Below are 20,875 nucleotides of genomic sequence, written 5' to 3'. Positions count from 1 at the left end.
TTTAGTATTAGCTAGTCTTCATACAGCACTTTTAATTTTTATAAAGACAGCTTCATCACATCTACCCTCTCACTTGTGTCACTTGTGCTCATGAAGGAGGTGTTAATCACTGCTGTCTCCACTTACTGTTGAGGATCAGAGAGGCAGAGTGACCTGCCCGAGAACGTGCAGCAGGAACCATGGACTCCTAGTCCAGTGGTCTTTGCACTGACCCAAGGATGCACTAGCTGGGAGATGTTAAATGAATGGCAGCTCAGAGAGCTGAGAGCGAAGGCCCTGAGCACTCGCACGGAGGGAGGGTGTGCGGGGGCGGGGGCGGGGGAGTGGGTGGAGGGGAACTCTATGCTCTTTCGCCCTCCCTTTCTTACGGAACCTTGTCTAACTCTGAATCTAGGTTTCCCAGAGCCCGAGATCCAAGGCTCATGGTGCAGAGCGGGCAGCTACACACGTCCGCAGCCCCCAGTATCCAGAAAAGGGGCAGGGGGCAATTAAGGTCTAGGTTAAACCAGCCTATAGAGCCTCCCCCCCCCCGCCCGCCCCCCCTTTTCAGAGACGGGCTCCTCGCCGCCGTTGTCACAACCCTGCTCGTCCATCCCGGCCCTCGCTGTCCCTCCTCCGGGCCCCCGGCTCCTCCTCCTCCGGGCCCCCGGCTCCTCCGCCCCCGGGAGGCCGGACTCTGCCCCCGGCCCGCCTTCCCCCGCCCTCCCGGGGGCGGTGGCCCGTGGCGGGCGCTCTCATTGGCGGCGGCGCGCGCGAGGGCCGGGACCCGCAGCGCTGATTGGCCAGCGCGGCTCGGCGGAGCCCAGGAGCCCGGCGAGTCGCTGGGGGAAGCGGGGCAGAGACCGGGCGCCGCCGGAGCGCAGGGCGCGGATCGCTCAAGTCGGAGCCCGGCGGATCGGAGTCCGCACGTTGGAGCAGAGGCCTGGAGGTAAGGACCTGGCGCTGGGTCGCGTGAGGCGAGCCCTTGCGCGCGAGCTGAGATGGAATCCTTCGGCCCTGCCCCCCAGGGAGCAAAAACGGGGCATCTTCTCTTGAGAGACCGAGCCCTCATCTTTCCGAGAAGCGGGTCCCCCTCACCCGAAAAGAGAGAGCCTCCCACCGTCCAGAGAGCGAAATAGTTTCCTTTTCGCTTCAGAAATGGGCCCTTCCTTCCTGGCCCCCCGGCTCTAGAAATAAGATTGCTCTCCCCACATTCCCCCTTGGAATGGAACGTGCTTCCCTCCGCCCCCAAAGTGGGTTCCAGCCTCCCCGGCTTTCTAGAGCCCATCATTTCTTTGGAGACGCATGCCTCTCCCCCGTCCCTAAAAAACTAAGTTTGGATTCATCTCCCCACCCTCCCTTCTCAGCTCGGAGATAACGGGGTGCTTCCTCCAGGAGGGAAAATAAGCTCCTCCCTAAGAGAAGGATATCGGTGGTCAGAGACTCTGCATGTAACCCTCAAGTCCAATACAAACCTCCCTGTACCCCCCCCCAACTCAGAAACTGGACTCAATACCCTATCTCCCCCACCAACCCCCCTTCATCCATCAGAGAGAGAAGGTTGCTTGCCTCCAACACCTCACAATTAAGGCATTTGGGAGATTACTCCTCTTTTTCAAGATGTAAGAGGAGGGATTTTCACATTCAGAAACAGGGCAAGGGTCCGGTCACCCGTCTGGACCAAGCCACACACCTCAACCCACCCCTATGTAACCCTTTCGCACAAATCTCATCCCATTAACTGCCCCCCTACCCTGTCCCATCCCTCCCACCTCTCTACTCCACCTAATCCCATCTCTCCTTTCCTCTCCCACGATCGCCAGAGATGAGAGCAGAGGTTGAGTTTTAGTAAGAAGGTTTAAAAGACTGAAACCCTTGGAGCTTGGCTCCTCAGCCTAGAGATCATTCCCAGAGCCTCCAAACTGCCAGCAGAGATGGCCTCTGAGACAGCAGGACCAGTGAGGACCCCCCCTCCACATACACACACACACATACACAAAGGACTGTGTTCCAAATATCCTCCCCTGAGACAGACCAACACCTCTCCTGGAGAAGAGGGTGTCCATGCAGAGAGAAGGGCCCCCATTTGCCTCCTGGGGCTCCCCCTTCCTAGCTCCTGTGGGCATTGCCCAGTGGAATTCCCTAGTCCCTTAGCCAAGAGAGATTCTGCAGGAACCATCCATCAGACTGGATTTGATGAAGCTGAACTAAGGGTCAGGTTGGTGGTGACCTGATGGGGGCAGGGAACCACTTTGATCCAACAGGTCAGAGTAGGGGGTGGTGGCAGAGGAGAAAAAGCAAGGAGCTTTGCTTTGGAGCTGCAGCTGAGAGGAGGAGAAAGAAGTGTGTGTCCCAGACGCCCAAAGAGGTCAGCCTTGAAAAGAGAGAAATGGTGCGATCTGGAGACCTTAGACCTCCCAGGGACTCGAGAACAAAGATCTTGCTCCTTCATTTGACAGTTGAGCAAGCAGAGGCACCAAGACAGAAAGAGACTTGCTCAAGGTCACCCAGCCAGTGGATGGCGAAGCTGGTCACAGCCTCTCTGGGACTCGTGGGCCGGCAGGGTCCGGAATACTACCTCCCGTCCTCACATTTAGAACCAAGGTGGTGGGGCACCAGGCTCCCCACTTGTCAGAGGTGGTGCAGAGGCTCTGCCAATGTCACGCAGCTAGGAGGGGACACAGCTGGAACTCGGTGCCGTCCCCCAACAGGCCACTGTATAGAATCCATTCCCGGGCCCCTGCACTTCCCTGCTCAGCCTGTGGCATCTTTTTATTGAGCCAACTGCCAAATCTAGGCTTGCCAGAATCCAAATGGACTCAGGATGGCAAGTGAAATCAGTCGTATTAGTCTGGAGCCGATGCTGCTGCCGGAGTATCTGTTGCAGGCGAGGCTTGCTCCAGGCTCTTTGGACAACAGCCCCCCACCCCCACCCCCGCAATGGAAGTAGCAGTCCCTCCCTCCAGGGCCCCCTCCCTCTCCATCCCTGCCTTTTCACTGTGACCCCAAGTTCTCTGCTGCCATCTCCCACCCTAGTTCAGAGCCTGCTTCTTTCCCTGAGACATTGAACCCCTACACAGCAGAAGCAACCGGGTCCCTACAGATGGGAGGGTCTTGAGGTGGGGACTCCCCCCTGCCTCCAGCTGAGGGCTTGGCAGTGCTCCAAGTTGGACCAGGGATCCAAGTTCAAGGTGCCAAGGTGAAAGTTAACAGCATGAGGGAGATGCGTAGTGCAATGAGGGTTGAGGGATCCATCTCTGGCCCCTCTATTCAGGGTTAGAGCCCAGATTTGCTACTTAGTATGTGTCTTGGTGGAATTATTAAACTCTCTGCAAGTAATTCCCTCGATGTCCTTATTAGGGTAAAATGAGTTGGTCTTGGTAAAGTACATAGCGTATGGCAAGTGAGGGGAAGCAGTGATTATGACAAGTCATAAAACTTCTAAACCTGGGTAGGGAGCTTATGCTTTTAGGTAAGACTTATGACTCACAATGTAGATCATCTGTCAGGCAGTGAACAGTCAGCTCTTGCTTGGAGGCTAGGATGGTGTCTTCCCAGAGAGATGATACGGGATATGGAATGCACCCCAGACCCTAAAGTCAGATGGAGCCAGGGATCTACTTCCGTTACTGCTGGCTGGGCAACCTTGGGCAGGTCATCTGCCTCTCTGAGCCTCAGTTTCCTCATCTTTGAATTGGGCTTGTTGGTGGGGGGAGGGGCTAGACATCAGATAAGAGACAGGTCTAGAGCAGGGTTTTCTTTTTATTTAATCATCAACAGTGTTGCCATTTGGGGCTGGCCGGATCATTCTGTGTTGCAAGGGGCAGGGGAGGGGGCTGTTCGGTGTATCGTAGGGTGTGAAGAGGCATCCTTACCCTCTACCCATTAAAGGCAGTCACAACCGCTTCTAGTGACGACAGCTAAAATCGTCTCCAAGCATGTCCTCTGAGGGGCAAAATCCCCCTCCCCACAATGAGAACTGCTGGTCTAATGCAGATTCTCCACTCATGGTGGATGATTGACGTTAGGAGAGCACCCTTCTTACTCAGGCTCCTTGTTCCGCTTTGTGCATCACAGAGGTCATGTGTCAACTGCTGAGCCTCCCGATGTTGAGAGCAATATTAACCCCTCACATTTCAACAGGAAAATCCAGAGCACCTCCACGTGTGTTACTGTAGGTTTCCCATTTTACAGGTGAGCCAACTGAGGCCCACGGAGGTTAAAGGACTCTGCTAACAGCATTACCCCCATCCCTGCTAGAAGTCAAAGCAACTGTCCCTGCTGGAAGTCAAAGACAGTTTTAGAAATAACCTAGTTCTGGAGCCTTCTCAGATCCTTTGGCAGTCTCAGAATTTTAACTGCATGCCCTGGGGCCTAGCCACCCCACAGCTAAGAAAGAATCTCCTGTAGAAATGCTAGGCCAATGCAGGAATGTTCACCAAAGGGCTTGGCAATCCAAGATGGGAAGGGGTTCCATCATGTGGGAAAATGAGCCGTCTTTTTAGGAGAATGGGGTGGAACTATGTTCCTGACCTGGAGAAATCTCTAAGACATCATTTAGTGAAAACGATAAAGTCACAGGATCGATATATCGGTATTTTAGTAAGTATGTGTACATACATATAGGGAAGCGAGAAACATGAAAGGGGCCTCTTTGTGTGTGTGTGTGTGTGTGTGTGTGTGTGTGTATGTGTGTGTGTGTGTGTCTATCTATCCATGGGGGAGGAAGAGGAAAGGGATCCTTCAGCCAGCTTACCGTGCGTTAAAGGTGAGCCAAGCACAGACCCCGGAGGCTGAGACTTGCTCAGAGTTCCTCAGCCACAAAAATGGCAAGGGGACTGTGTCCCGAGTTCTACACACCAGGCTGGGGCTCTTTCAGCTGCCTGGCCCCCAGGAAAGAGAAGCAGGCAGGGTCTGAGGACTGGACATTCCTGCACACCCAGTCCCTCTTTCCTGGGAAGTGGTCATGCCAGAAGCTGCCAGTGACCGAAACTCAGGCCTTTGACCTTCCAAAGAGTTCTGGGGCCAGGAGACAGAAATCTGAGGCCTCATGTCCACAGGCTGAGCCTCCGCCCTGCCCACAGGGGATTCTTGTTACCAGCATCCTGGTGGAGCCTGAGGTCACACTGACCAGAGCTGAACTGGGCTTCCACCAGCATGAGGGGGGCTTCCCTGGTGGTTCGGATGGTAAAGAATCCACCTGCAATGCGAGAGAGCTGGGTTCAATCCCTGGGTGGAGAAGATACCCCGGAGAAGGGAATGGTTACCCACTCCAGTACTCTTGCCTGGAGAATCCCATGGTCAGAAGAGCCTGGTGGGCTATGGTCTATGGGGTCATAAAGAGTCAGACACAACTGAGCAACTAACACTTTCACTTCACTGTTTTTCCTCACAGCATGACGGCCTAGGCCATGGCCATTTTGTTTGTTAGTGTCACATTTTCCCATCTTTTAAAAGGCAATGGTAGTTGAAAGAAAGGAAAGAAGGAATAAAGAAAGAGAAAGAAAGAAAAAGAAAGAAAGGGAGAAGGGGGAGGGAAGGTAGATGGAGGTGCAGTGGTAGAATGCAGCTCTGGGTTACTGTGAGGAGGGGCTGAAACCCTTGTTCAAGCCCCTGGTACCTAGTCCCTCTTCAGTCGTGTGAGCCCCGCTCTCCCCATCTCTCTCTCCTTGCCTGCCCTCCTTGCCAGGAAGCCAGGGACAAAAGCATTGTGGGCGACAGCTGGGGAGCCTGAGGGCTTCCAGAACGCCGGGCTGGCTGAATCACCCCCCCCCCACTGCATCCCCGCAGAAGGTCCAGGAGGTGGTTCAGAGCTGTGCGTCCTCCTTTGTCTCCACCATGTCTGACTAGCCTTGCTTTCCTAGAGGCACCAGGCATTAAACTGTCTTACCCATCCCAGGAATGGCATCGCCTGATACAGCCTCTAATCACACATTCTCTCTGTCTTGGGATCGACTTCCCAAGGGCAAATTGCCCACCTCCTTCAAAACCTGTCTCCCTGACCTTTCCCACCTCCAGTCTCCCCCCAGCGAGGATCCGTTTATCCTCAGAACTGAGCGCTTAAACATCCGAGGCTTCCTTGGGTCTGTGACTGTTGGCTGGGTTGTCTCCCCTTCTGTATCCCTGGGGAGTAGACATACATTTGAGTCTCTTTCACTTCCATCCTGAATGCAAAACACCATTCCTGGCACACAATAGAGACTGGATGAGCATTTACTGCGCAATGTGTGCAAGAGAGTGCTTGCATGCTCAGTCATGTCCGACTCTTTGCCAACCCTATGGACTGTAGCCCGCCAGACTCCTCAGTCCATTGGATTCTCCAAGCAAGAATACTGGAGTGGGTTGCCATTTCCTTCTTCAGGGGGCCTTCCCGACCCAGGGTTTAAAGCAGCGCCTCTTGCATCTCCCCCATTGGCAGGCTAATTCTTTATCACCACACCACCTGGAAGCCCCAGGTGATTAAAAAAATGCGTATGGGATCTTAGTTCCCTAACCAGGGATCAAACACATGTCCCCTGCATTAGGAGTGGAGAATCTTAACCACTGGACTGCCGAGTAAATCCCTTAATAATTTTGAAAGGTGCAATTTAGTGACATTAAGTACTTTCACAGTGTCGTGCAACAGTCACCTCTCTCTAGTTCCAGAACTCTTTTATCACACTAAAAGGAAACCTTGTCCCCATGAAGCCATCACCCTCCCTTCCCCCAACCCCTGCGAACCATTCATCTGCTTTCTGATTCGATAGATTTGCCTGGTCTGAATATTTCGTATAAATGGCATCATCCAATATGTGGCGTACTGGTCTGGCTTCTCTGCGGTAGCATGTATCACTACTTCATTTCTTTTCATGGCAAAATAATATTCTATCGCATGGCTTATACCCCAGTTTGTTTATCCGTCTGTCAGTTGAGGGACATTTGGGCTTCCGACTTTTGACGACTATGAATGATGCAGCCGTGGACGTGTATGTACAAATTTCAGCTTGAAGATCTGCTTTCCGTTCTTTGCGGAGTGGAACTGCTGGGTCACATGGTAGCTCTTTGCTTAACCTTTTGAGGAACCGCCGTGCCAGACTCCACCATTTTACAATCCCACCAGCAATGTGTGAGGGTTCCAATGTTTTCCACATTTTTGTCAACACTTGTTATTTTCCGGTTACTATTATTACAATGTATTACCTTATTCTAGTGGATACGAAGCAGTACCTGATTGTTGGGGGGGGGGGGGTTAATCTTTTTTTCTTACTTTTTCTCACTGTGGTTTGGATTTATGTTTCCCTAATGACTAGTGATGTTGAGCATCTTCTCATGTGCTAGTTGGCCTTTTATATGTCTTCTTTGGGAAAAGGTCCATTCAATTCCTTTGCCCATTTTTGAATTGAGATGTTTGTCTTTTTGTTGTTGTTGTAAGAATTCTTTATATACCTAACTATATCTTTGTCTTGCTATTTACTCTTGCATTTAAAATGTTTGCTTAGCTCCTGGGGGTCAGGCCCTGTCTCATGACTTTGGGATGTCAAAGTGACTACAGTACAGTTCCTGCTCTCAAGGGGTTCCCAGTTCAGAGCAAAGCTTCTTTTTCTTTCTTTTTTTTTGTTTTTTTTTTGTCACACTTTGCAACTTGCAGAGTCTTAGTTCCCCAAGCAGGAATTGAACTTAGGCTCCAGCATTGAAAACACCAAGTCCTAACCACTGGACCACCAGGGAATTCCCAGAACAAAGTTTTTTGACACTATTGCCACGGCTGGGGTGGGGTGGGGATGGAGGCAGGCAGGGGTGGGGTGACCTGTGTACTATAGGATGTTCAGCAGCATTTCTGGGTTTTATCCCACTCATTGCCAAGTAGCACACTTACCTCCAAGTTGTGACAAGCAATAATGTCCCAGACATTGCTAGATATCCCCTGGCTGAGAATCACTGGTTTAGAGGCTTAGACAGGCATGTCTGTCTACAACTTCATGTGCCTAGCAAGTCATATTTCTTGTGCCTAACAAGATGCCTGGTGGGCATTCACAACTTATCTGTTGGATGTTGGATGGGTGGGTGGATGGATAGATAGATGAAATAATGAATGCAATTTACAGGGTCTGGACGTGTGCCTGAAACTCGACTATGTGAAACAAAACACTGTTCTTCCAACTGGAATATTCTACCCCTTTCTGCCTAGCACAATGGTTCTCACACTTGCACATTAGAATCCCCTGGAGGATGTGTTAAAACAGAGGTCGACAGGTCCCACCACCAGAATTATCATTCTGTTGAGTCACCGGCCTGGCAGAATGCTCCCAACCTAGTTTGCACGTCCCTCGGGAACTTTGCACCCGACTACCCCTGCTTGCCAACCTGTCCATCCACAAAGTCTCATAGTCTTAACTGTCAGCCTCTCCCACCAACATTTATTACTTTGAATGATCAGCAACCAGGGCTTCCCCGGTGGCTCAGTGGTAAAGAATCTGCCTGCAGTGTAGGAGATACAGGAGACGCGAGCTCAATCCCTGGGTCAGGAAGATTCCCTGCAGGAGAGAATGACAACCCGTGCCAGTAATCTTGCTGGGAAAATCCCATGGATAAAGGAGCCTGGCAGGCTATACAGTCTGTGGAGTCACAAAGAGTCAACATGACTAAAGCAACTGAGCTCACAACACATAAGCCACATACTATCTGTCCTTCAGCCACTGCATGGAGAGTTCCGTCAAAGCTGGGACCCACTGTGTCCTGCCATCTTGCTCCTCGAAGTGTGGTCCAGTGCTCAGTGGCATGACATCTCTGGGGAGCTGGGAGGAAATGCGGGCGCTTGGGCCCCACCCAGCCTCCTACAAAATGCAGCCTGCAGTTTAACACTATCCTGGTGGGATGAGGGGGTTCGTGTGCACCTTCAAGTTAGTTTGGGAAGCTTGTCCTTGACCATCTCTGTAACCTCACAACTCAGAGCTAGCCCCTGTGTTACCCTGACAGCATCTGTTACACTGTAAATGGTGCCTGAGCCAGAACTTCATTAGGGTGTTACTGGCCATCCGTATCTCTGCCTGATGTATTTTATCTCTTGGAATGCCTGAACTGACCTTGCTTCACCCATTGGAAAACCAGAGGGGCAGTGTCTTGCTCAAGGTCACGCAATGACCATAAAGCAGAACAGAGAGATGGCCATCCGTTCCCGAGAGGGGAGCAGTTGAAACGCCATGGTGGTGCCACATGAAAATGCAGGGCGGGAGGGTAGCGTTTGGAGGCTACTGGGGTGCTTTTCACATGTGGAGAGCTGGGAGATGATTTAAAAGTGGGCCAAGAACAGGGACTGAAATGGTAATTTTTTATTAATTAATTTATTTCTGGCTGTGCTGGGTCGTCGTTGCTGTGCGGGCTCTCTCTAGTTGCCGTGCGCGGGCATCTCATTGTGGTGGCTTCTCTTGTTGCGGAGCACAGGCTCCAGGGCGCGTGTAGGCTCAGGAGTTGTGGCTCATGGGCTTAGTTGCCCCCTGGCATGTGGAGTCTTCCTGGACCAGGGATCAAACCCATGTCCCCTCATTGGCAGATGGATTCTTAACCACTGGACCACCAGGAAAGTCCTGAAATGGTATTTTTTTCATTTATTCAGCTAGTGTTTGTTGAGTACTTTGTAGATGTCAGACAATGGCATCCCGTGTATGGTATTAACAAAGAAAACAAGGCCTCCCTCTTAGTGGCTCCTGTCTAGGTGAGCAGTCTAGCAATCTGCATTCATTCATTCCTAAGTGAATGTGCCCGTTTGTTGTACAACTCCCATTTGTCTTATACACTAATGGTAGGGTGTGTGTGTGTGTGTGCATGGTAAGAAGAGACAAACACCCAGCTTCTACATCAGAGGATCTTCTAGGCTAGCTGTCAGGATGTGCTGTGTGCGCTAAGTCGCTTCAGTCATGTCTGACTCTTTGAGACCACATGGACCATAGGCCACCAGGCCCTTCTGTCCATGGGATTCTCCAGGCAAGAATACCGGAGTGGGTTGCTGTGCCCTCCTCCAGGGGATCTTCCCCACCAGGGATCGAACCAGAGTCTCTTATGTCTCCTGCATTAGCAGGCAGGTTCCTTCCTACAAGTGCCACCTGGGAAGCCCAGCTGTCAGGGAACAGGCCCATAAACAACCAGTCCGAGAGAGTACCAGGCAGGTGGGAGTAGATAGAGGGAGGAGCTCAGAGAAGGAAGAGGTTCTCTGTCTGTGTACCTGGGCATGCAGGGAAAGAAATTTCTGGAGGAAAGGGCAGAAAAGACAGGAAAGATATTCTCAACAGATAGGACACGGACAGGGGCTCAGAGACTTCATGGAAAACTCTTAAAAGAAAATCTTCTGGAAAAAATAAAAGGTGGGGGGTGATAAAACCATGGCTCCCTTACAGATACCAAGACGAACACTTAATGATTCTGTAATGCTCATTCGATGAAAGAACCAAACAGATGTTGGAAGAGGTTCAAAGGAAAAGTCAAATAAAGCACAATTGTCTATGGAGTAAAGGAATGGTGAAATGCATTGCAAATGGAGGCAAAAAAATGACTGGACAAGACAGAATTGGCTCCTCTATGAGATTCCTGGGCTTCCCAGGTGACTCACTGGTAAAGAATCCGCCTGCTAATGCAAGAGACATGGGTTTGATCCCTGGGTTGGGAAGATCCCCTGGAGGAGGAAATGGCAACCCATTCCAATATTCTTGCCTGAAAAATCCCATGGACAGAGGAGGCTGGCAGGCTACAGTCCATAGGGTCGCAAAGACTTGGACACGACTAAGCGACTGAGCACACGCACACACATCAGATTCCTACAACTTAGAAAGAGTTGGAAAAAAAAATAGCTTGAAGGTAATGTAATGAACAAGGCTAGAATCAGATATCTTAGAAGTTTGTGTGGTACATAAACAATGCATACTTTTCCATTGAGATGCCTTTTTTTAATACAAAACCAAGGTTCAGAGGAAGGGGGAGGTGTTTGGCAGAGGCTCCCCAGGGTAGATGGCTAAAAAGAGGGGTGCTGCGAGAAGGCCAGATCATAAATAGCCTGTTGACCCTTGATACTGAGTTTAGACTTGACCCAGAGACCCCTGGGGAACCTGGAAGGGTTTTAAGTAAGGAGGTGACCTGATTTGATTACCACTTGAGAAATACTCTTCGGGAAGCTTCATGGAGAGTGGACTGACTGTAGGAGGAGCCTGTTTGTTAGAAGATGAGATGGTGGGGGCTTCACATAGAGTAGGGCTCGGCAGATATTTTTTTTAAAGGGACAGATAGTAAATACTTGAGGCTTTATGGGCCATGCAGTTATAGTCGCAACCACTCAAATGTACTGTGAAATGTAAATGAATGGATGTGTTTGTGTGCTAATAAAACTTTATTTACACAAACAGACTGCGGGGCCAGATGTCTCCCACCTCCCAACCAGTTTGTCAATCCCTGACCTAGAGCAGCTAGAGCTGTCCATGGCTTTGACAGCCCTCCTGTATCCCTTTATCTAGATGTTTAGAGTCTACCGGCAGCTATTGGTCAGGCTTCCCTGATGGCTCAGCAGCTATTAGTGGGAGCCCAGGGACACCGGTCCCCTGACTTTGCGTGTAGGTTCCCTGAGGGAATCAGACAATCCCGGGAGTGGATCCCTGGCCTTTCAGCAACAGCTTTCAGGACCTCGAAGCTCCTTCAGGGCAAGACTGGCTGAACAGCCTCTTAAAGCAGCGGAAAGAGCAAGCCACCACCACCTCAGCAGGGCCATTCCCGTGCGAGATCACAGCCTGCCTCCCTTCTCCTTGCCCAGAGCTGTAAATAGCTCTCTGCTGGCTTTGCAAGCCAAGCACCGTTCTGGGGACAGGCTGGAAATGAGCACACCGAGGAGCATTTGTGCAAATTACTGCCTGCATGTGGATTTGCATGGCTGGCGTTCTGCCCCCGCCTGAAGTGCACAGTCCTCCCAGGGGCTAAAAACGGGACTCAAAGAAGAGCCACCCACAGAAGAACATGGACGTTACGACCTAGGGTCAGGGTCCCAGAGGGATCTAGGGCTGGGCTGCCAGGGTAATGATAAGCTTCAGGGACAAGAGGAAACATTCAGAGGACCCTGGACAGACTTTCAACTTAGGCTCTGTCCATCCTATTGCAATGGCCCATAAACACTGGCAGCTCATATCTGCCGAGCATTCAGCGGGTGCTAGGGCTCTTCTGAGAGTTTCATGTGTATTTGCTTATCTCATTGCTCATAACAACCTAAAGAGGAAAGACTGATCAGGTTTCAGAGGTGGGAAATGCAAGCTCAGAATAGATGATTGACTTCGGCACTCATAGTAAAAACACCAAGTCTAGAGAGAAACCCAGGCTTACAGACCTAGACCTCTGCTAATACTAAGCCACATGGATGCCGCTGCCCTCTCTGGCCTCAGTTTACTCATCCATCAATGGGAATAATCTTGTCTTATCCTTTGGTGATCACAACAGAGTTTTCGAAGACCGGCTAGCACGGCAAATGAGAAAGCAAGATTCGAAAGTCCAAAATGCTGAATAAAGCTAGTGGTGAGTGGGGAAAGTTCAAAGCACTTCCAGTGGCAGCCAACAACTTGGATCATTTGCAGAAATTGATCAGATTCAAGCCTGTGCAGCCCCTTGACATCCTGCTATGGGCTTAGGTTGGAGTCTGTTGCTTAGATGTTCCTTTGGGGTCAAGGAAGAAGTCTTATGTTTGGAAAGCAGCTACGTTGCTGGCCTCCGAGCTCCCTGGAGGTTGTGACTTCTGGGTCTCAGTTTCCTCATCTGTAAAATGGCAACAGTACTGCCTTTTGAAATAGTGTATTGGTGGTTATTAGGGCTTCCCTGGTGGCTCAGTGGTAAAGAATTCGCCTGCCATTGTAGGAAACTCGGGTTCAATTCCTGGTCTGGGAAGATCCCTTGGAGAAGGAAATGGCAACCACTCCAGTATTCTTGCCTGGAAAATCCCATGGACAGAGGAGCCTGGCAGGCTATAGTTCATGAGATCGCAAAAGAGTCAGACACAACTGAGCGACTGAGCACACACACACACACAGATTGGATGATAAGAGTGAGTGGTCGGGTGCTTCCCACCTGCCAGGCACTGGGTTCTATTTGGAGTATCTCATTTAAAATTTTCAATAATCCAGGTGGAAATGGCCTTCTTTGTGGATGTGGAAACAGAATCAGAGAATTTTAAGTTTCTTGGCCAAGGTCACAGAGGAAAGAAGGGCCAAAATCTGGCCACGTCAAACATAATTCAGTCCATAGCAAGACTATTATAGTGTTGCCGTGAACGTTCTAGAACAAAGTGGTTGCCCCATTTAGACTCCGCCAACTGTGTTTATGAGGGGTCCCCTTCCTACATACCCTCTCCAGCTCCAGCACCTCAACTTGCTATTATATTTCATCCATTCCAGGGGTTGTGTATTTTTTTAAACATTTCTCTGCTAACTGAATTCATCACCTTTTCTATATTATGTATGTTGACTACCTGGAATTCCTGTTTTATGAAGTGCCTATTAAGATCGCTTGTCTGTTTTTCTTTGCATTTGTCTATTTTCCTTTTTCTTATAGATTTGTAAGAGTTTTCTTAATCTTTCTGGATAAAGATCCCTCTGCCAGTCATGTGTTATGGATCTTCTTCTACTCTGTGGCACGAATTTACTTTTCAGTGGTGACTTTGGGTTATTAGGATTTAAATTTTTACATAGCTCATACTCATCTTTTTTTGTGGTTTTGTTGTGCTAGTTCAGAAATTTAAAGTCATTCATGTTACCCCTCTATTTTCTAGAAGCTTTCACATTTAGTTTTTCATATTTATCTCTATCATCTGCCTGAGGTTGATTTTTAGGTATTGAATGAGGTAAGATCATGATAAATTTTTCTTTCTATATGAATAATCCCACTGAGCCAATATCACGGACTCTTTAATTAATTAATTTATTTATTTTTGGCCGTGCTGGGTCTTTGCTGCTGTTCGCAGGCTTTGTCTAGTTGTGGCAAGTGGAGGCTGCTCTTCATTTCGGTGGCTTGTCTTGTTGCAGAGCACGAACTTTAAAGCGAAGGCTCAGTAGTCATGGTGCATGGGCTTAGTTGCCAGCCCAGAGATTGAACCCACGTCCCTTGCATTGGCAGGCGGATTCTTATCCCCTGGGCCACCAGGGAAGTCCTAGGGTTGCTTCTTTGCAGGGGGATCTGTTACCTCTGTAGTAACACATGGGTCCTCTGGCCTCATCCCACAGTTTCTGGCTCAGAGCAACTTGGTTTTGCTGGCAGTGGAAGCGACAGTTTTTCCTCACAGGCGGCCCAGGTTCCGCTGGTGATAGCATCTGCCAGGCTCGACATCAGGTCTAGAACCCTTCTGTCCCCAGCCGGCGAGCGTGTCCTGCCTGCTGGGCATTTGCAGGATGTGCCTGATGCAGGCCCTGCGCCATGGACTTGAGCCAGGCCTCTTCATTCATCATCATCTCTGCTCATCACCCCATGGATGAGCAAACAGCAGCCCAGAGCGCTCAAGCCACTGGCCTAAGATCACACAGCTTCCAAGGGGCAAACATGACGGTTTTCTTTCTTTTTTAAAATTTTATATATTTCTTATTTTATTTTTGGTTGTGCTGGGTCTTTGCTGCTTTGCACAGGATTTCTCTAGTTGTGGTGTGTGGGGGCTACTCTCTAGCTGCGTTGTGCAGTCTTCTCATTGAGGTGGCTTATCTTGCTGTGGAGCATAATCTCTAGGCTCATGGGCTTCAGTAGCTGTGGCTCGCAGGCTCTAGATCACAGACTTCATACTTGTGGTGCATGAGCTTAGCTGCTCTGTGGCATGTGGGATCCTCCCGGACCAGGGATTGAACCCGAGTCCCCTGCATTCCTATCCACTGTGCCACCAAGGAAGTCCATGACCATTTTCATCTCTCTACAAATTTTATTTTCTAAATTTGAATAGTACTTTTTTTTTCCCTCTTCCAAATGGTGGATCAGATTCTTCAGGAATTTCACCTGCAGAATTCCAACATTGTTTTGAGTCTGGATTCTAAAATATCCCCGAATCTCTGCCTAAGACCCCCTCATTCTGCCCTTGGCACTGCTTTTTCAATTTCGTACCCAGCATGGGGTTTCGTTTCTTTCTGCACGCTTAGAATAATTAACAAGATTTTAATGTGTCAAGATATATGTCTGCTGGATTTTTTACAGAACTGGAGGAGGGGGGAGCTCTATCTATGCCATCACTTAAAATCTCATTAAATGGATCCCTCCCTGTTTTGGGATGGCTTCCCTGGTGGCACCAGTGGTAAAGAACCCGCCTGCCAATGTAGGAGATGTAAGAGACCTGAGTTCAATCCCTGGGTCGGGAAGATCCCCTGGAGGAGGAAATGGCAATCCACTCCAGTACTCTTGCTTGGAGAATCCTATGGACAGAGGAGCCTGGTGGGCTATAGTCCACGGGGTTGCAGAGAGTCAGACATGACTGAAGTGACTGAATATGCACTGTTTGGGGATGGGAAATCCAGACAGAGCTGACAAGATTGATGATGTTTTCATGAAACTGGGCATCTGTTGTGTTCCTTGTGGGTTCTTATTGCAGGAATTTGCTGGCGAGAGGACAGAGAAGCAGGAACTTAAGAGTCTGGAGAGATGGTATCGTTTTGGAATAAGGATTGGCTTCTCCCCTCCACAGTGGGATGCGTAGGGGGTGGAGATGACTACACTACCAGACTACAGATTTCCATTAATCCCTCCATTTGCAAACCATGCTTCCCACACTGGCTCCCACTTCTGTTTTCTGAGTACCTACTCAGGACAGCAGTGTGCTGGGTGCTGCGGTTACCCTCTCCTTATAGTTGTCGTTTAGTCACTAAGTCATGTCCAACTCTTTGCAACCCTGTGGACTGCAGCCCACCAGGCTCCTCTGTCCATGGAATTTTCCAGACAAGGACACTGGAGTGGGTTGCCATTCCCTTCTCCAGGGGATCTTCCTGACCCAGGGATCAGACCCACGTCTCCCTCATTGCAGGCGGATTCTTTTACCACTGAGCCACCAGGGCAGGTCATCTCAAAGAGAAATAAAGCAACTAGACTCCAATAAAAATTAATTAAGAAAGAAAGCTGGCTTTGGGCCACATCCGGGCTGGTGCTCATGGACAGAGGAGAAAGAAACTCTGGAGTCCACCGCATCCTAACACCTGAGTTCCAACTGGGGACCCTGAGGGGGTGAGTTCACACAGCTCTGTGCCCCGTTCTCCACCCACACGGTGCACATCCCCGACCTCCTCCCTGTCCCCCACCTAAAACCGTGCTCTGGGAGCTGCTAAGCTGGTACTGGGAGCACTGGCATCCACCTGTGTCTACCCCGAGTTCGTATCCAGGAGAACTTTTTTCCCACGTCTCTTCAACTCTGTGAAATGAATAGTCCCAGGTTTGCTTGGGGACATCCTTTGGAAAGAAGTGGCATGTCAATGCCACATGGTTATTGGGGGAAGTTGCTGAGTCTGCAAGGCATCTCCGCACTTGAGCTGGCGTTGGGAGCGAGAACTCCTCGGAGACTTCTGTGAAGACAGGAATGAGAAGCAGATGGTTCCTACTGGCTGCGATAAGAGGCCAGTGACTTGCTGTACTTCTCATTTTCTGCAGGAGCCAAATGATGGTAGAGATTATGTTTCTCCGTGAGCATAGTATCACCCCATAGCACCGTGCTCGTGATTCTGCAGAAAAGCAGGCCCGATTGTCACTTATTCGATACAAGGAGCAGGGGGTGAGACTTACTTAAACTTCCGTGGGTCTCAGTGTCCCCATCTGCAAAAAAGCTCTGCCTTTGCCTCACAGGATGTTTGCCAACATCAGTGAGCAGAGAGCAAAGAACACCAAGGGGCACTTCAGCTTTCTTTGCCTTGGCTTTCTCATCCACTAAATGGGAAGAAGTCTTCCTTGTTGTGGAGCATTTTTTTTTCTGTGCTGGGTCCTCATCGCCGTGCACTGGCCTTCTCTAGTGGCGGTGCACGTGTCTCTCATTGCGGCGCTTCTCTCGTTGCAGAGCACAGGCTCTAGGGCTCAGCATTTTCGGCACTCGTTCTGAGTTGCCCTGAAGCATGTGGGGTCTTCTCAGACCAGGGATGGAACCCGTGAGCCCTGCATTGGCACACGGGTTCTTAACCACTGAGCCTGACGCCCCAGCCCCAGAGGTGTCCACATCCCAAGGACTGAGCAACACTCAACACATAAATTATATTTTACGTCGACAATAAGAGAGAGGTGAATGGGAGCTTGCATCCTCAGGCAGGGAGACAGATGTATCCATGAACAAATGGGAAATGGCGAAGGGCCTCAGTGAAAATCAAATTCCATGACTTGAATCTGTGGGAGTCAGCAAGGCAATGTGAGAGTCAGACCATAAAGAAGGCTGAGCACCAAAGAATTGATCCTTTCAAACTGTGTGCTAGAGAAGACTCTTGAGAGTCCCTTGGACAATAAGGAACTCAAACCAGTCAATCCTAGAGGAAATCAACCCTAAATACTCATTGGAGAAGGAAATGGCAACCCACTCCAGTATTCTTGCCTGGAGAATCCCAGGGACAGCGGAGCCTGGTGGGCTGCCGTCTATGGGGTCACACAGAGTCGGACATGACTGAAGTGACTTAGCAGCACTCATTGGAAGGATTGTTGCTGAAGCTGAAGCTCCAATACTTTGGCCACCTGATGCGAAGAGCCAACTCATTGGAAAAGACCCTGATGCTGGGAAAGACTGAGCACAAGAGGAGAAGGGGTGACAGAGGATGAGATGGCTGGATCGCATCCCTGGCTCAATGGCCATGAGTTTGAGCAAACTCTGGTAGATAGTGAAGGACAGGGAAGCCTGGCATCCTGCAGTCCATGGGGTGGCAAAGAGTCGGACACGACTGAGCCACTGAAGAAAGAAAGAAAGGCCTCTGACGGGGTGGTTTCTGAGCTGTGAAAGATGCCAGTCGTTCAGAGACGGGGAAGCGTGTTCCCAGGTTGGAGGCTCGGCTCTGCACAGCAGGTGCGCACAGGACCCGGTCCAAGGACTTTGAGGTTATAGTGAAAAAGTTGGGTTTTATCCTCTTTGCAATCAGACACTGTTGGTAGGTTATTGATTTCCTTTAGGATTGACTGGTTTGAGTTCCTTATTGTCCAAGGGACTCTCAGGAGTCTTCTCTAGCACAGCAGTTTGAAAGGATCAATTCTTTGGTGCTCATGTGATCTGCTTCACTTTAAAGCAATCCCTCTGGGATCAGCCCTCATTACAAAACTGGTCCCTGGTGCCGGAAAGTTTGGGGACCACTGCTCTACAGTGACCTACAGTATTTACAGCAAACGATACTGCTTTCCAGACACAAGAATGATATACAGTTTTCACTTAAATTTTTTCTGGTCAAAAAGCAAGATGGGGGGCTTCCCTGGTGGCTTAGTGGTAATGAATCCACCTGCCAATGCAGGAGACACGGGTTCGATCCCTGGTCCGGGAAGATCCCACAAGCCACAGAGCAGCTAAGCCGGTGGGCCACAACTACTGAGCCTGTGCTCCAAAGCCTGTGAGCTACGGCTATGGGAGCCCGAGCTCCCTAGAGCCAGGGCTCAGTAACAAGAGAAGCCACCGCAATGAGAAGCCCGCTCACCGCAACTAGACAGTAGCCCCACCTTGCCGCAACTAGAGAAAAAGCCTGCACAGCAACGAAGACCCAACACAGCCAAAAAAAAAAAAAAAAGCAAGATAGGGATGTCCCTGGAGGTCAGTGGTTAAGACACCACACTTCCGTTGCAGGGGACTCTGACTGGATCCCTGATCAGGGAACCAAGATCCCACAGGCCACATGGAGCAGCCAAAAACTAGGGGAAAAAAAAAGCAAGATCACGTCAAGGTGGGTGTGGAGGAGTCTTGTAAATGTTGGTAAAGACAGAAAACTTGGGCAGACAGCAAATGCCGGCTCCGGAGAAACACACACCTCCAGCGCTGCCGGTGTGTTAGCAGGAAAAAGAGCCCATGAGTGCTGCAGCGGGTGGCTCGGCCAAACCCCGCGCGAGCGCCCTTTCTGTACAGACTGAACTCTGAACCTGGATACGCGTGCGTCACCGTTGTGTCCTAAGGAAGACAGACTCAATCTGTGGTTTCAAAGCTTGGAAAGCCTGGATCAGTGTCGGCTAACTTTTTCTGGAAGGGCCAGATGGCCAGTGTTTTCCGCAGTGCGGCTATGCGCTTTCTGTCGCAGCCACAGAAACGGACGAGCAGAGATGGGTCTTCATTTGCAAAAATCACTCCACAGTGTGCAGATTCATAGCCTAGAATTTGAATCCCCGGGCTGCCAGGCCTCAACATGTCCTCTTGTCTGGCCTTCCAGGAATCCCAGGTTTCCTTTCCCAAGCTCCCCTTTCCTTCTGTGTCTTGGGACGAGCCTTGAAGTTTCGGGTTGTGGCGACAAGATGTGCCCTGCGCTCCCTGACCCTGCTGACCTACTTTCAACTTTCAAGTATTTTACACCTGGGGTCAGAATCCAGTTTGACCTGGTTCAGTGCCAGAGAACAAATGTCCTCTTTGGAGTCCATCTGAGAGCTCATCCCTTCCCATACCTTCGGAAACCAAACTGAACACAGATCAATGTCCCAGTGCCTGTGAGGCTCTCTGTGAATGCCAATAATGTCAAGTTATCCAGTACTTATTTTCCTGTGGTTAAATGTCTAGACACATCCGGCTGCCATCAACTGAGGCCGCCCTAGCTCAGTCTTACAGTTTCTTTCTGTGTGTTATTAGAGAAAGAGAGAGGCTGCTTTCAGGTCATTAGTGATGATTCAGAAAATACCAAGAGGTGGAAAAAAGCAGACTTCTCTATAGCCCCATATCCAAGGCAAAACGGTGTTGAACAGAAATTTCATTTCTTTCCAGCCTTCCTTTTCCGTGTATTGGTTTATGGGCTTGTTTTTGCATCTCTATGAAATTCTAGCCAGACTGCATATAAAATTTTATGGTCTTTTCTCTCTCATTTACATCGCTTCAAAATTCGTTCCCCTGCCTTTTTACATGATTTCCAGTAAATAATTATCATATCACAACTTATTTGAGCAGTCCTTTGCTGTTGGTTGTTTACATCATTTTTAGTGGTCCACTCTTCTAAAATACACTGTTCTGAACAACAGAGCCCAGAACTATTACTTTATTTAAGATTGATTGCATTAGCTACGTTTCTGGGGGTGGAATTATTTGGGATTCAAATATTTAATATCGCTTGACTCTTTGGGGCTCCATTGTTTTCTAAAAGTGTTGAACCCAGATACTATACATCACAGTCTGTTTGGAGAGAGAGCAGGCATGATGTTCTGACTCTCAGATCGGAAATGCAAATAACATAACGGCTTGGTTGGTTGGTCCTACCTTCTGGGTCTCATGTCAAAGAGAGGGAATTGATTCCATAGTTAACACACACCCTTTATTTCACAGGTGCTCTTTCTTGAGTTTAACTGTGTGCTAGCAAATTGGCCACATTTCTAGAACTTCTAGACGCTTTGGGTTAGGACTTTGCACGCAAGAGGATGTCATTAATTTTTTTTCTTTTCCCTTTTAGTTGACTATAAGATGTTGAATATAGTTCCCTGTGCTATACAGTAAGACCTTGTTGTTTATCTATTGTATATAAAGTAGTTTGTATCTGCTAATCGCAAACTCCTAATTTATCCCTCCCCGCCTCCCTTTCCACTTTTGTAACCATGAATTTGTCTTCTATGTCTGTGGGCCTCTTTTCATTAGTATCATTTTTTTAGATCCATATGTAAGTGATATCATATGATGAATATCAATAATTTTGTAATATAATTGTGTCATTTTGGAGAAGTTTGTCTTCTTCCAAGTCCTGAGCTCTCTCATCTATAAAATGGAAATAGTAAGAATCCACTCGATACATAGTGCTCGTGTGCCAGGCAC

The 20,875-nt window shown here is 49.4% G+C and overlaps 1 protein-coding gene across 5 annotated transcripts in view; it reads left to right on the top strand.

Moving 5' to 3' along the window:
• Positions 1-832: 832 nt before the first annotated feature.
• The window catches only part of ABAT (4-aminobutyrate aminotransferase), an 85,482-nt gene continuing 65,439 nt past the window's right edge, over positions 833-20,875 (top strand). For all 5 annotated transcript variants that reach the window (XM_081559299.1, XM_081559297.1, XM_081559296.1 and 2 more), the window contains exon 1: positions 833-928. The gene's annotated coding sequence lies outside the window, so the exon portion shown is untranslated. The remainder of the gene's footprint in view (positions 929-20,875) is intronic.

The sequence above is a fragment of the Giraffa tippelskirchi genome, chromosome 13 (assembly GCF_054371585.1).
Source record: "Giraffa tippelskirchi isolate mGirTip1 chromosome 13, T2T-mGirTip1v1.2.pri, whole genome shotgun sequence".
Lineage (NCBI taxonomy): Eukaryota > Metazoa > Chordata > Mammalia > Artiodactyla > Giraffidae > Giraffa > Giraffa tippelskirchi.
Note: the sequence above shows the minus strand (reverse complement) of the source record. Positions and strands in the feature narration are given on the sequence as shown.